At 36.5% G+C, this 14,226-nt stretch overlaps 1 protein-coding gene across 1 annotated transcript in view; it reads right to left on the reverse strand.

Moving 5' to 3' along the window:
* LOC128638476 (carboxypeptidase O) overlaps nt 1–10,529 on the reverse strand; it is a 145,251-nt gene extending 134,722 nt beyond the window's left edge. Inside the window, exon 1 of the mRNA XM_053690448.1 lies at nt 10,458–10,529. The gene's annotated coding sequence lies outside the window, so the exon portion shown is untranslated. The remainder of the gene's footprint in view (nt 1–10,457) is intronic.
* Between the last annotated feature and the right edge of the window lie 3,697 nt (nt 10,530–14,226).

Raw genomic sequence — 14,226 nt, forward strand, 5'->3', positions numbered from 1 at the left:
ACATTAATTTTAAAAAAAGGCAGAGCCCCAGAAGACCCAGGATCTTACAGACCGATATCACTGTTAAACAGTGACTATAAGATACTAACCACTATCATAGCAAACAGACTTAAAAAAATATTACATAAAATAATCCATATAGACCAGGTAGGCTTTATGACGGGGCGTAATCCAGCTAGAAATATCCGCAAAGTTCTTGTCACACTAGATCAATGTTATCAAGATGCGAAGCTAAACCCCAAAAAAGATCGCCCAGACTTAGCGGTGTTAGCAATAGATGCGGAAAAAGCATTTGATGCTATAACCTGGGATCATCTTTTCACAGTACTAGGGAAGTTTGGAGTGCAAGGGAATATCGAGTCTTTTATAAAACTTATATATAGAGAGCCAACATCTAACTTAATCATTAACGGCGAAACTACTCCAGATATTGTGCTCAAAAAGGGTACAAGACAAGGTTGTCCCTTGTCCCCCATGCTATTCAACTTATCAATAGAGCCATTAGCTACTAGGCTCAGAAAAGAGCTAGAAGGTATTAAAATCCATCAGCAGAAGGTCGTGCTCTCACTTTTTGCAGATGATTTACTCCTGTTCCTCTCAAATACTCCTAATAGCATTAAAAAACTCTTGGATATTATAAAGCAATTCAGTGCATTTTCAGGTTATAAAGTTAACGTTGATAAATCGGAGATTATGTGGCTATATGGATCAAGCCAGAAGTGTAAAGACTGCCCATTCAAGGTAGTGGAACAGATTAAATATTTAGGCTTAACTATTACTAGGAACCCGAAACAATGGTATGGCAAAAACATTACACCATGTCTGGACAAATGTATAGCAGACTGTAAAAGATGGTGTAATTTACCTATTAATATTTCGGCTAGAGTTATGTTAATAAAAACAATAATTTTCCCCCAAATTCTGTATCTTCTGCAGAATTTACCCATTATATTAACTCAGAAAGATTGCAATAATTACAATAGGATGTGTAATAGGTTTATATGGGCAGGAGGGAAAGTAAGATGTGCTACAGAAACAATAACTCTTCCCCTCAAGGCTGGGGGACTGGCACTGCCAAATCTCCAAGCTTACAATATAGCCGCTTTATCAAAATACGCGATAGATTGGATTATTTAGGGAAATTATGTTTCCTATGGCCCACTAGAATCAGAGATATGCGCTCCCTATGCACTGAAAGCCCTTCTGCATTGTGAACCTAAAAATCTCCCCAAAAAAATTAGACAGCGGTTAACATTTAACAACATTATAATAGCCTGGCATAAATTGGGCAAAGGAATAGGAATAAACATTTACAAGTCAAGGTTTCTAACGATTTTAGGGAACCCGAAATTCCTAGTAGGATGCACCGAAAGCGGAGTTTTCCATAGATGGCGCAGGAAGGGCATTGCTAACCTGATACAAATTGAGGAGAGCACAAAACATATAGTTAAAGCATTTGACGAATTAAAAGACGAATTCCAGCTAAAAAATACAGATTTTTTTGCATATCTGCAGGTTAGGCACTTCCATAATGAATTACAGGCTAAATATGGGAATGACTGGTCATTAGGAGAATTAGATAAAATTATCTTAACATTTGCGCAAAAGAAATATGCGATCAGTATGATCTATAATCTCCAAATGAAATATAAAACAGAAATTCATTTACAGTCATTGAGAGATAAATGGAGGAAAGCACAGGTTATAGTGTCAAGGGAGGAGCTAACAGATAGTCTCAACACTGTCTTAAAGACAACTAAGGTTACCACTTGGAGAGAATCACATTTTAAAGTAATCAATCAACTATATGTCACACCTAGTAAAATGGCAAGATGGTACAAGAATTTAGATATGGCCTGCTATAAATGCGGTGCGAAAGAAGCTGACTTAGAACATTGTTTGTTTGTTTGCCCAAAAATACGGCAGTTCTGGTATAAAGTACAATTTTGGCTAAATAAATGGCTAGACCAAAAAACCCAAATAAACAATAAAATGGTGCTCTTTCTGTACCAGGGTACAGAATGGCACGAAAACCCCAGTCTAATCAATACGACAATTCTCTTAGGCAGATCATTGATCCTGGGCAATTGGAAAACCCCAAAAGCACCAAGCATTGTTCAGTTGGTAAAAGGGATGAAGAATCATATGGTCTTGGAACAATATGACATTTATCCAGATCTAAATAAAGATATAAAAAGGTTTTTCCATAAATGGCTAAACATAATAGAAACTGAATCAGTGGGTGTTCAACTCCAAATTGTTAAACCTCTAATTAAGTCAAAAATAGTTAGATCCATGATTGCTAGGGGGGAATTGCCAGGGGCTTGGAGTACACTGCTATAGGAGGTGACATTGAATCTCAGTAGGGGTGCTCGCTGTCGGCCCCCCTCCCCCCTGCACACCAGAAATTAATTAATTGACTAGAAATTGATTGGCTTATTATACGCAGATTGGAATCCACATTTGTGCCCATTTGGGTTTTCGTTATGTTTTTGATATGATGGTTTATTTCTTTCTTTCTTTTTTCCTTTCCTTTTCTTTTTTTTCTTTCGTTTAAATGTTTGTACCCTCCGAGGTTATATATGTAACAAAGGGGGACGTCAGAAAATTTTGTAAAATGTTGGTCTGATGTGAGGGGCCAAAAGAATATGTTATTGTAAGATGTATTATATCTATGTTGCCGAATGTGATCGGCCCTGCATACAGAACCATATGTATTTGTACAATAATTCATAAAACAATAAAAAAAAAAAATTAAAAAAAAAAGCTATCCCATATAAATGCCTGGGCTGCCTCCAGTAACGTGATTTAGTGTACATATTGTAAACCACTTGCAGCACAATATATTTGCAATGGCCGCAATTCACCCTTATTGTAATATAACCTTGCCCTTATCTTCTAGCAAAACCATACTTAAGCGGACAAAAAAAAAAAAAACCCACTCAAACATCAAGCTATATAAACTATTTCTTTTTAAATGAATTGGGGCCCCCACATATCGTATCATACAGTCTCATTTAAATGTTGACCCATTGTTTATTGTGTGTGAGACACTAGACAGGATAACTTACTTATAGAATCTGGCATGCCTCTCTAAGAGGTCTATCATTAAGTGGGTCTTGGCGGATCCTTTGTTAAATCAAATGCATAAGCTTGTTTGTTTTACTTTGTTTAATTTACACTATTGAGTAACATATTCATAGTCAACTCGCCTATATACATACAAAGGGGATGGCTCACCCATCAAGCCATGAGGTCAATTGGGGTTATGTTTAGAATGTGTATTTAGTTTAGTTAAGTTGTTTTTTTTGTTTTTTTATGATTAGAGGGTTGGGGGGTTCGGGGTTTAGTTGGGGATGAAAATGTAAAATGAGGGTGCTGAACATATGAAGATAGCAAGACCGTAAATTGTTGTAGGTATTCTGGATATCTGTCATATACTGATCTCCTGAATTTCTGTTCAATGTTACCTTATGCCTACTGTATCTTTGGATGTAATCTTCATGATAATGTCTGGGACTGTTGATTGATGTATCCATGTGTTGGCTCTCAATAAAAAGAATAAAAAAAAAAAAATTAAGGTGAAGAAGAATAGATATGAGTGCTGGGTGGCTGCCTGGCACAGACCAATTAACCAAAAGACTGAAAAAAAATGAGGTATATTAATGCTGAGTGAGCCTGACAGACACAGGCCTGATAGTAAATGTAATTAGATTACACTAGCAAAATATATATATTTTTTTTTTAAATTTAAAATAATGTTATAAATGGATATTAACACTGGTAGCTGCTGGCTGGCACAGAGCAATGAACCAGAGTATATGCTGTGTGACACTGGCCTGATAGAAAATGAAAAAAATTACACTAGAAAAATAATTAAATTTTTTGGTTAGTTAAATTTAAACTAACGTTGTTAGGGAGATATCAGTGGAGGCAGTAGTCACAGCATATGCTGTGAGCCTTAAACACACAGCCTGAAAGCCAGGCAAATGCTAATAAAAAACAAACAAAAAAAAAACAAAAAACGGCACGAAATATAGCCCTAAAAAGGGCTTTTTGGGGTGCTGTGCTTGCAGCAGAGATGAGTAGAGTCCTTCTGGACTGTAAATACACTAGCCTAGCTATGTTTTTCCTATTAATGTCAGTAGCAAAAACACAACACGTCCTCTCATTAAGAAAGCAAGGTCGTTATGAGTCTAAAATGGCGGATTCCGAGTAGCTGGGAGGGTCTGTGAGGGAGTGTCTGATGTTGATTGGCTCTAATGTGTCAGGTGGCTGTGACATAAAGGGTCAAAGTTTCCACAATGATGACACATAGGGGCGGATCGAACATCGCCATGTATTCGCCCACAAACGCGAACGCGAACAAGCTATGTTCGCAGGGAACCGTTCGCGGGCGAACAGTTCGGGACATCACTAATGCTCACCTTGAACTAAATGTTATAAAATGCATAAACAAATGCTATCACTTGTATAAGAAATATAACAAAATAGGAGCCACTTATTTACAAAGATAATGAAAATAAACAAAACATACCTTATTTTCTTCTTGGAGTAAATAATAAAATTGTGTCAAAACAAACTGATATGTCTAGAGTGGGTGATATTAATATACTTTTTACCTCTGTGATTGCCTTGTATCTAAGCCTCTTCTGACAGCCCCCTGATCACATGAGTTTTTATTTATTATCTATTGACACACATTAGCAGCGAAAAGCTAATAAAAAGCATGTGATAGGAGGCTGTCTGTAGTGGCTTACAAACAGGCAGAATTGTAGAGGTTTAGAGGTTTTAAAGTATATTAATATAACAATGTTGGTTGTGCAAAGCTGGGGCAATGGGTAGTATCTATCTTTTTAAACAATAACAATTTTGGTGTAGACTGTCCCTTTAATCAATTAATAAATGTCCAGCATGCCTCAGAATTGTCAAAACCCCTAAACTGTAGGATCTTAATGAAAACAAAGGGGGAGGAAAACCACAGGTTTACATTAGAAATGCATGAATATCCAATTCAGACCCTGTGGTTGGAGACTGCCTAATTGTTTGATCCAAAAGGTCTCCCATTGTCTGAGTAATCTGTTCATGTCCCATATTTATGGTGCAATCAATTCCACTATTCCAATGTCTATACCTTTTACATTGTTTCCATGTACAGACCTAAAATGTAAAGATACACTGTGCTTTTCAAAGGAATGAGTGATATTTGTAATATTTTCAAAGAATCAATGCGATCTGATATCTTTATTCTTGTCTCATTTGTACATATATATTTATGTTAAATATATATACATATTTTGATGTTATGCATATGGTTTTTTATAAATAAAATCTAAGGTCATAAATGTATTAATTGTGTTGTTTTTATTTACAATAAATAATATTATGCTTTGATTTTACTCTCATACGCCTAGATTTAGAGTTTGGCGTTAGCCGTCAAAACCAGCGTTAGAGGCTCCTCTTTTGGGCTACCGCTGGTATTTAGAGTCTTGTAGGTAAGGGTCTAACGCTCACTTTGCAGCCACGACTTTTCCATACCGCAGATCCCCCTACGCCATTTGCGTATCCTATCTTTTCAATGGGATCTTTCTAATGCCGGTATTTAGAGTCGTGGCTGAAGTGAGCGTTAGAAATCTAACGACAAAACTCCAGCCGCAGAAAAAAGTCAGGAGTTAAGAGCTTTATGGGCTAACGCCGGTTCATAAAGCTCTTAACTACTGTACTCTAAAGTACACTAACACCCATAAACTACCTATGTACCCCTAAACCGAGGCCCCCCCACATCGCCGCCACTCTAATAATTTTTTTTAACCCCTAATCTGCCGACCACACACCTCCGCGACCTACGTTATCCCTATGTACCCCTAATCTGCTGCCCCTAACACTACCGACCCCTATATTATATTTATTAACCCCTAATCTGCCGCCACCAATGTCGCTGCTACCTTACATACAATTATTAACCCCTAATCTGCCGACCGGACCTCACCGCTACTATAATAAAGTTATTAACCCCTAATCTGCCTCACTCCCGCCTCAATAACCCTATAATAAATAGTATTAACCCCTAATCTGCCCTCCCTAACATCGCCGACACCTAACTTCAAGTATTAACCCCTAATCTGCCGACCGGACCTCACCGCTACTATAATAAATGTATTAACCCCTAAAGCTAAGTCTAACCCTAACACTAACACCCCCCTAAGTTAAATATAATTTAAATCTAACGAAATAAATTAACTCTTATTAAATAAATTATTCCTATTTAAAGCTAAATACTTACCTGTAAAATAAACCCTAATATAGCTACAATATAAATTATAATTATATTGTAGCTATTTTAGGATTTATATTTATTTTACAGGCAACTTTGTATTTATTTTAACCAGGTACAATAGCTATTAAATAGTTAAGAACTATTTAATAGCTACCTAGTTAAAATAATTACAAAATTACCTGTAAAATAAATCCTAACCTAAGTTACAAATACACCTACACTATCAATAAATTAATTAAATAAAATACCTACAATTATCTACAATTAAACCTAACACTAATTACATGAAATACCTACAAATAAATACAATTAAATAAACAAACTAAAGTACAAAAAATAAAAAAAGCTAAGTTACAAAAAATAATAAAACATAATAAAAATATTACAAAAATTTTAAGCTAATTACACCTACTCTAAGCCCCCTAATAAAATAACAAAGCCCCCCAAAATAAAAAAAATGCCCTACCCTATTCTAAAATTAAAATAGAAAAGCTCTTTTACCTTACCAGCCCTTAAAAGGCCCTTTTGCGGGGCATGCCCCGAAGAATTCAGCTCTTTTGCCTGTAAACATTACATTACAACCCACCACCCACATACCCCTAATCTAACCCAAACCCCCCTTAAATAAACCTAACACTAAGCCCCTGAAGATCTTCCTACCTTATCTTCACCACACCGGGTATCACTGATCCGTCCAGGCTCCGAAATCTTCATCCAAGCCCAAGCGGGGGCTGGAGATCCATCATCCGGCTGAAGTCTTCTATCAAGCAGCAAGAAGAAGTCCAGAAGAGGCTCCAAAGTCTTCATCCTATCTGGGCAGAAGAGGAGATCCGGACCGGCAACCATCTTCATCCAAGCGGCATCTTCTATCTTCATCCGATGATGAGCAGCTCCATCTTGAAGGCCCTTTTAAGGGCTGGTAAGGTAAAAGAGCTTTTCTATTTTAATTTTAGAATAGGGTAGGGCATTTTTTTATTTTGGGGGGCTTTGTTATTTTATTAGGGGGCTTAGAGTAGGTGTAATTAGCTTAAAATTGTTGTAATATTTTTATTATGTTTGTAATTAATTTTTTTATTTTTTGTAACTTAGATTTTTTTATTTTTTGTACTTTAGTTAGTTTATTTAATTGTATTTATTTGTAGGTATTTTATTTAATTAATTTATTGATAGTGTAGTGTTAGATTTAATTGTAGATAATTGTAGGTATTTTATTTAATTAATTTATTGATAGTGTAGTGTTAGGTTTAATTGTAACTTAGGTTAGGATTTATTTTACAGGTAATTTTGTAATTATTTTAACTAGGTAGCTATTAAATAGTTCTTAACTATTTAATAGCTATTGTACCTGGTTAAAATAATTACAAAGTTGCCTGTAAAATAAATATTATTCCTAAAATAGCTACAATATAATTATAATTTATATTGTAGCTATATTAGGGTTTATTTTACAGGTAAGTATTTAGCTTTAAATAGGAATAATTTATTTAATAAGAGTTAATTTATTTAATTAGATTTAAATTATATTTAACTTAGGGGGGTGTTAGTGTTAGGGTTAGACTTAGCTTTAGGGGTTAATACATTTATTAGAGTAGCGGTGAGGTCCGGTCGGCAGATTTGGGGTTAATACTTGAAGTTAGGTGTCAGCGATGTTAGGGAGGGCAGATTAGGGGTTAATACTATTTATTATAGGGTTAGTGAGGCGGATTAGGGGTTAATACATTTATTATAGTAGCGGTGAGGTCCGGTCGGCAGATTAGGGGTTAATTATTGTAGGTAGCTGGCGGCAACGTTGTGGGGGGGGCAGATTAGGGGTTGATAAATATAATATAGAGGTCGGCGGTGTTAGGGGCAGCAGATTGGGGGTACATAGGTATAATGTAGGTTGCGGCGGTCTACGGAGCATCAGATTAGGGGTTAAAAAAATATGCAGGGGTCATCGATAGCGGGGGCGGCAGATTAGGGGTTAATAAGTGTAAGGTTAGGGGTGTTTAGACTCGGGGTACATGTTAGAGTGTTAGGTGCAGACTTAGAAACTGTTTCCCCATAGGAAACAATGGGGCTGCGTTAAGAGCTGAACGCTGCTTTTTTGCAGGTGTTAGGTTTTTTTTCTGCTGGCCGCGTCCATAAGCACCGCTGGTATTGAGAGTTGCAATGGCGGTAAATATGCTATACGCTCCCTTTTTGGAGCCTAACGCAGCCCTTCTGTGAACTCTAAATACCAGCGGTATTTAAAAGGTGCGAGGGAAAAAAAGCCAGCGTTAGCTACGCGGGTCGTTACTGACAAAACTCTAAATCTAGCCGAGTGTTTGTCAAACTCACTTTTGTGTAAGAGGTTAAATATTTTATTAACAAACATGGCAGCCACATAACCCATTCAGTTTTATTACTTATACATTAAAACAAAAACGGTTTTGTGAACATGCTTAAAGGGATACTGAACTCAATTTTTTTCTTTCATGATTCAGCTAGAGCATGCCATTTTAAGCAAATTTCTAATTTATTCCTATTATCAATTTTTATTCGTTCTCTTGGTATCTTTATTTGAAAATGCATTTTGGATGTGGTGCTTCTTGATATATATAACATAATGTATGTAAGAACTTACCTGATAAATTCATTTCTTTCATATTGGCAAGAGTCCATGAGCTAGTGACGTATGGGATATACAATCCTACCAGGAGGGGCAAAGTTTCCCAAACCTCAAAATGCCTATAAATACACCCCTCACCACACCCACAATTCAGTTTAATGAATAGCCAAGTAGTGGGGTGACACGGGCACAGATGCACAAAAGAGGAACACTCTAGATTGAGACACACGCTGCAAAATGAGAGATATAAACATATCTTGCAGCAATAGACACAATGTAAGATATGTACACCTATCAGTTTCCAGCCACAGTTGATGCACTACATTTAGGTTATTTTTACACTTGATAGCAAAAACCGGAAATATAACTAGACTAACTCCTTCCGGTCTGCACAGTGGAACGCAGGATATGCGTTCCACACACACTGTTTGGCGCCACCTCACTGAAATCACACAAAGTTACACAGGTATTTGACATTGCTAATCACTTTATTTTGTATATATGTTTGCTTGTTGCACTTAATTTTTATGCTGATGATGGGGAGGAAGTCCCTGAAAATGTTCCATTAAAGATTGTTTATTTTCTTCACTAAAAGACCTGAGAGTGCATCCGTTTGTTCAGGAATATCAGGAATATACATTGCATGACTGCACCCAGGCAGATGACCAGAGGGCAACACTGTACTTAGGACGGTATTATATATATATATATATATATATATATATGTATATATGTGTATATGTATATGTGTATCTTTATATGTACTGTATATATATATATGTTTGTATATGTATATGTGTATCTTTATATGTACTGTATATATATATATATATATATATATATATATATATATATATATATATGTTTGTATATGTGTATCTTTATATGTACTGTATATATATATATATATATATATATATGTTATATACAGTATATAGCGTTGAAAAAATGAATACCTGAAATTTGGAGCATACTGAAGCAATAAAAACAGAGCTGCAGTGTTTACATAGGGAATGTCTTCCTTTTCAGGTTAAAACAAGATCAATGAGAGATATATTGGGGCTCTGGAACAAAAAACATAATTTTGTTTTTCCTGCTGCAACAGTACTTACTACGAAACAAAAAAAAAAATAGAATGACTTTAGAACATTTGTAGTTAAGAGCAAGGATGAAGATAGCTAATTGTGTACATAGCACAGTCTTTACAAGTGTTTGAAGAAAAGAAAAAAATGTAAACTTACATTATTCTAGTTTTAAAACTAAAAACACATGAAACATTTTGTATATATATATATATATATATATATATATATATATATATATATATGCACATCATATATTTGAAATTAAGCCCTGTAAGGTCTGCTTAGAAAATGAATAATTTAAAAGCATTTACAAGTGTCATTTTGTTACAGTATATACCATTTTGGAAGGTTTAATACATCATCAAGCTCAGTTCAGGTATACATCCTTTGGAACAAAAAGCAAAAACTTTTGACTATGTTTATCTTATCTCCTATAATGTGGTCAGTTAGAGGCCAGATATTGCTGTCCTGCACTGATCAAAGCAATTATTATGCATATACTTACTACAAAGTATTGCCGTAGTTGTTCTTCTGTTCTTATCTTCTGCTAAATAATTTACTGCCCGGTCTGCCTCTGCCTGCATGGGGAAATAGTTAATCCCTGATAATCTCTGACTAAAGGCTAACTGAACTGAGGAACCGGATCAAGTAAAAGTAAATAGATAATTTTCGCTGTTTACACAGCATGTAAGCGAGGGGGAGGCATCAGGGAGGGGGAAAAAAGTACTGTCCTCTTTAAAAAATGAACTCATTATGCTGGAATGGATGCTGCTCTAATTTGACAGGTCAGCCAGCCCAACTGCAGTGGCCCACTAGGAAAATTCCCGGCATCCCGGTGGCCCAATACGGCACTGATTGTGATATCTTTGTATAATCCCTGCACCATTGATTCAGCATACAAAGCTGTAGAGGTCTCATATGAAAATGAGCAAAGGGGATTGTGTCCGATGCTGCAGTCATAAGACCTAAACTTCCATGCACATAGCTACTGAAGGGAATGATTGAGAATGAAGGCTCCGACAAGCTGAAACCAATTTTAATTGTCTCTTGCCTGTTAGAGACAGAGTCATGGACACTGAATCTATCTGGAAACCTAAAAATGTGACCCTTGTCTGAGGAATCAAGGAACTTTTTGGTAAATTTATCCTCCAACCATGTCTTTGAAGAAACAAAACTAGTTGATCTGTGTGAGATTCGGCAGAATGTAAAGACTGAGCTAGTACCAAGATATCGTCCAAATGAGGAAACACCGCAATACCCCGCTCTCTGATTACAGAGAGTAGGGCATGAGAACCTTTGAAAAGATTCTTGGAGCTGTCGCTAGGACAAATGGAAGAGCGACAAATTGGTAATGCTCGTCTAGAGAAGAGAATCTCAGAAACCGATAGTGGTCTGGAGGAATCGGAATATGAAGATATGCATCCTGTAAGTCTCGCATGGACATATAATGACTTTGCTGAACAAAAGGCAGAATAGTCCTTATAGTCACCATTTTGAAAGTTGGCACTCTTACAAAACGATTCAAAATTTTCAGATCCAGAACTGGCCTGAATGAATTTTCTTTCTTTGGGACAATGAATAGATTTGAATAAAACCCCAGACCCTGTTCCTAAAACGGAACTGGTATGATTACCCCTGAAAGCTCCAGATCTGAAACACACTTCAGAAAAGCCTGAGCCTTTACTGGATTTGCTGGGATGCATGAGATAAAAAAATTTCTAACAGTATGTCTTACTCTGAATCCTATTCGATACCCTTGAGAGACAATACTCTGAATCCATTGATTTTGGACAGAATCTGCCCAAATGCTTTGGAAAAATCTTAATCTGCCCCCCACCAGCTGAGCTGAAATGAGGGCCACACCTTCATGTGGACTTGGAGGCTGGCTTTGGTTTCTTAAATGGCTTGGATTTATTCCAACTCGAAGAAGGTTTCCAATTGGAACCAGATTCTTTGGGGGGAGGATTCGGTTTCTGTTCCTTATTTTGTCGAAAGGAACGAAAATGGTTAGAAGCTTTAGATTTACCCTTAGGTCTTTTATCCTGAGGTAAAAAACTCCCTTACCCCCAGTGACAGTTGAAATAATCAAATCCAACTGAGAGCCAAATAAATTATTACCTTGGAAAGAAAGAGATAGTAATCGAATCTTAGATACCATGTCAGCATTCCAATATTTAAGCAACAAAGGTCTTCTAGCTAAAATAGCTAAATACATAGATCTAACATCAATTTTGATGATATCGAAAATGGCATCACAGATAAAATGCTTAGCATGTTGAAGCAAGCGAGCAATGCTAGATAAATCAGGATCCATTTCCTGCTGCGCTAAACTTTCCAACCAAAAAGTTGATGCAGCTGCAACATCAGCCATAGAAATGGCAGGCCTGAGTAGATAGCCATAATATAAATAAGCTTTCCTTAGATAAGATTCAAGTTTCCTATCTAAAGAGTCCTTAAAGGAAGTACTATCTTCCATAGGACTAGTAGTATGTTTGGCAAGAGTAGAAATAGCCCCATCAACTTTGGGGATCTTTTCCCAAAACTCCAAACTAACTGTTGGCAAAGGATACAATTTTTTAAACTTTGAAGAAGGGATGAAAGAAGTACCAGGCCTATTCCATTCCTTAGAAATCAATCAGAAATAGCATCAGGAAAACCACAGGAGATTTATAAACAGAATTTCAACATTAACTAGTTTTAGTATCAAGATAGGGTGACCATATTGCCGCTTTAAAAAGGGACACATATGAAAAATACATATTTCAGGGTTTTTTTTAGGACTGTTTAAAGAAATGTTCTGTATAAGAACCCTGACATATGTATTTTTCATATATGTCCCTTTTTAAAGCAGCAATATGGTCACCCTATATCAAGAGTACTAGTTTCCTCAATATCCAAAGTAATCAACACCTCTTTTAACAAATATACTCCATTTTAAAAAGATAAGTAGATTTGTCAGTGTCAATATCTGAGGTAGGATTTTCTGAATCAGATAGATCCTCATCAGAGGAGGATAATTCAGTTTGTTGTCGGTCATTTGAAATTTCATCAACTTTATGAGAAGTTTTAAAAGACCTTTTTACGTTTATTAGAAGGTGGAATAACAGACAAAGCCTTCTGAATCACATCAGCAATAAAATCTTTTATATTCACAGGGATATGATGTACATTAGATGTTGAAGGAACAACAGGCATTGTACTAGTACTGATGGATACATTCTCTGCATGTAAAAGCTTATCATGACAACTATTACATACCACAGCTGGAGATATAGGCCTCTATTTATCAAAGTCTGGCGGACCCGATCCGACAGTGCGGATCAGGTCCACCAGACTTTGCAGAATATGGAGAGAAATACGCTCTCTGTATTCAGCATTGCACCAGCAGCTCACAAGAGCTGCTGGTGCAATGCCGCCCCCTGCAGAATCGCGGCCAATCGGCCACCAGCAGGGGGGTTTCAATCAACCCGATCGTACTCAAACGGGTTGAACTGCTCAGAGCAGGAGGACAGGTTATGGAGCAGCAGTCTTTAGAAACACGAGGCCTCAAGCTCTATCCGGAGCTTGATAGATAGGCCCCAATATCTCCACAAATTTACAACAGATACACTCAGCTTTGGTAGAACTGTTATCAGGCAGCAGGGTTCCAACAGTGGTTTCTGAGACAGGATCAGATTGAGACATCTTGCAAATGTAAGAGAAAAAACAACATATAAAGCAAAATGATCAATTTCCTTATATGGCAGTTTCAGAAATGGGAAAAAAAAATGCAAACAGCATAGCCCTCTGAACATACAAAAAGGCAAGATGCATATAGGAAATGGTGTTTAAATAATGAAATTATTTGGCGCCAAGTATGACGCACAAACCAAAATGAAATTTTTTGGCGCTAACAACATCCGGAAATGACACACTCGCGTCATTGCAGACGCATCCTTGTGCAAGGAAATTCGGCCTCAACTAAGACCCCGGAAATGACAAATTTGCATTACCGGACGTACCTTCACGCCAAAAAAATTATTGCGCCAAAAATTACGAAATAAATATCAGCATTTTGCGACCATGCAAGCCTAATTTTGCCCGCGAAAATTTAATGTAAAAGCAGTCAATTTGAAAAAAGGCTATACCCCAGGTAAGAAAAATATTTTCCAGAATATGTTTCTTTCCCAAATATGAAACTGATAGTCTGCAAAAGGAAATATACATGAACCTGACTCATGGCAAATATAAGTACAATACATATATTTAGAACTTTATAATAATACATAAAGTGC

This window comes from Bombina bombina, chromosome 1 (assembly GCF_027579735.1).
Source record: "Bombina bombina isolate aBomBom1 chromosome 1, aBomBom1.pri, whole genome shotgun sequence".
NCBI lineage: Eukaryota > Metazoa > Chordata > Amphibia > Anura > Bombinatoridae > Bombina > Bombina bombina.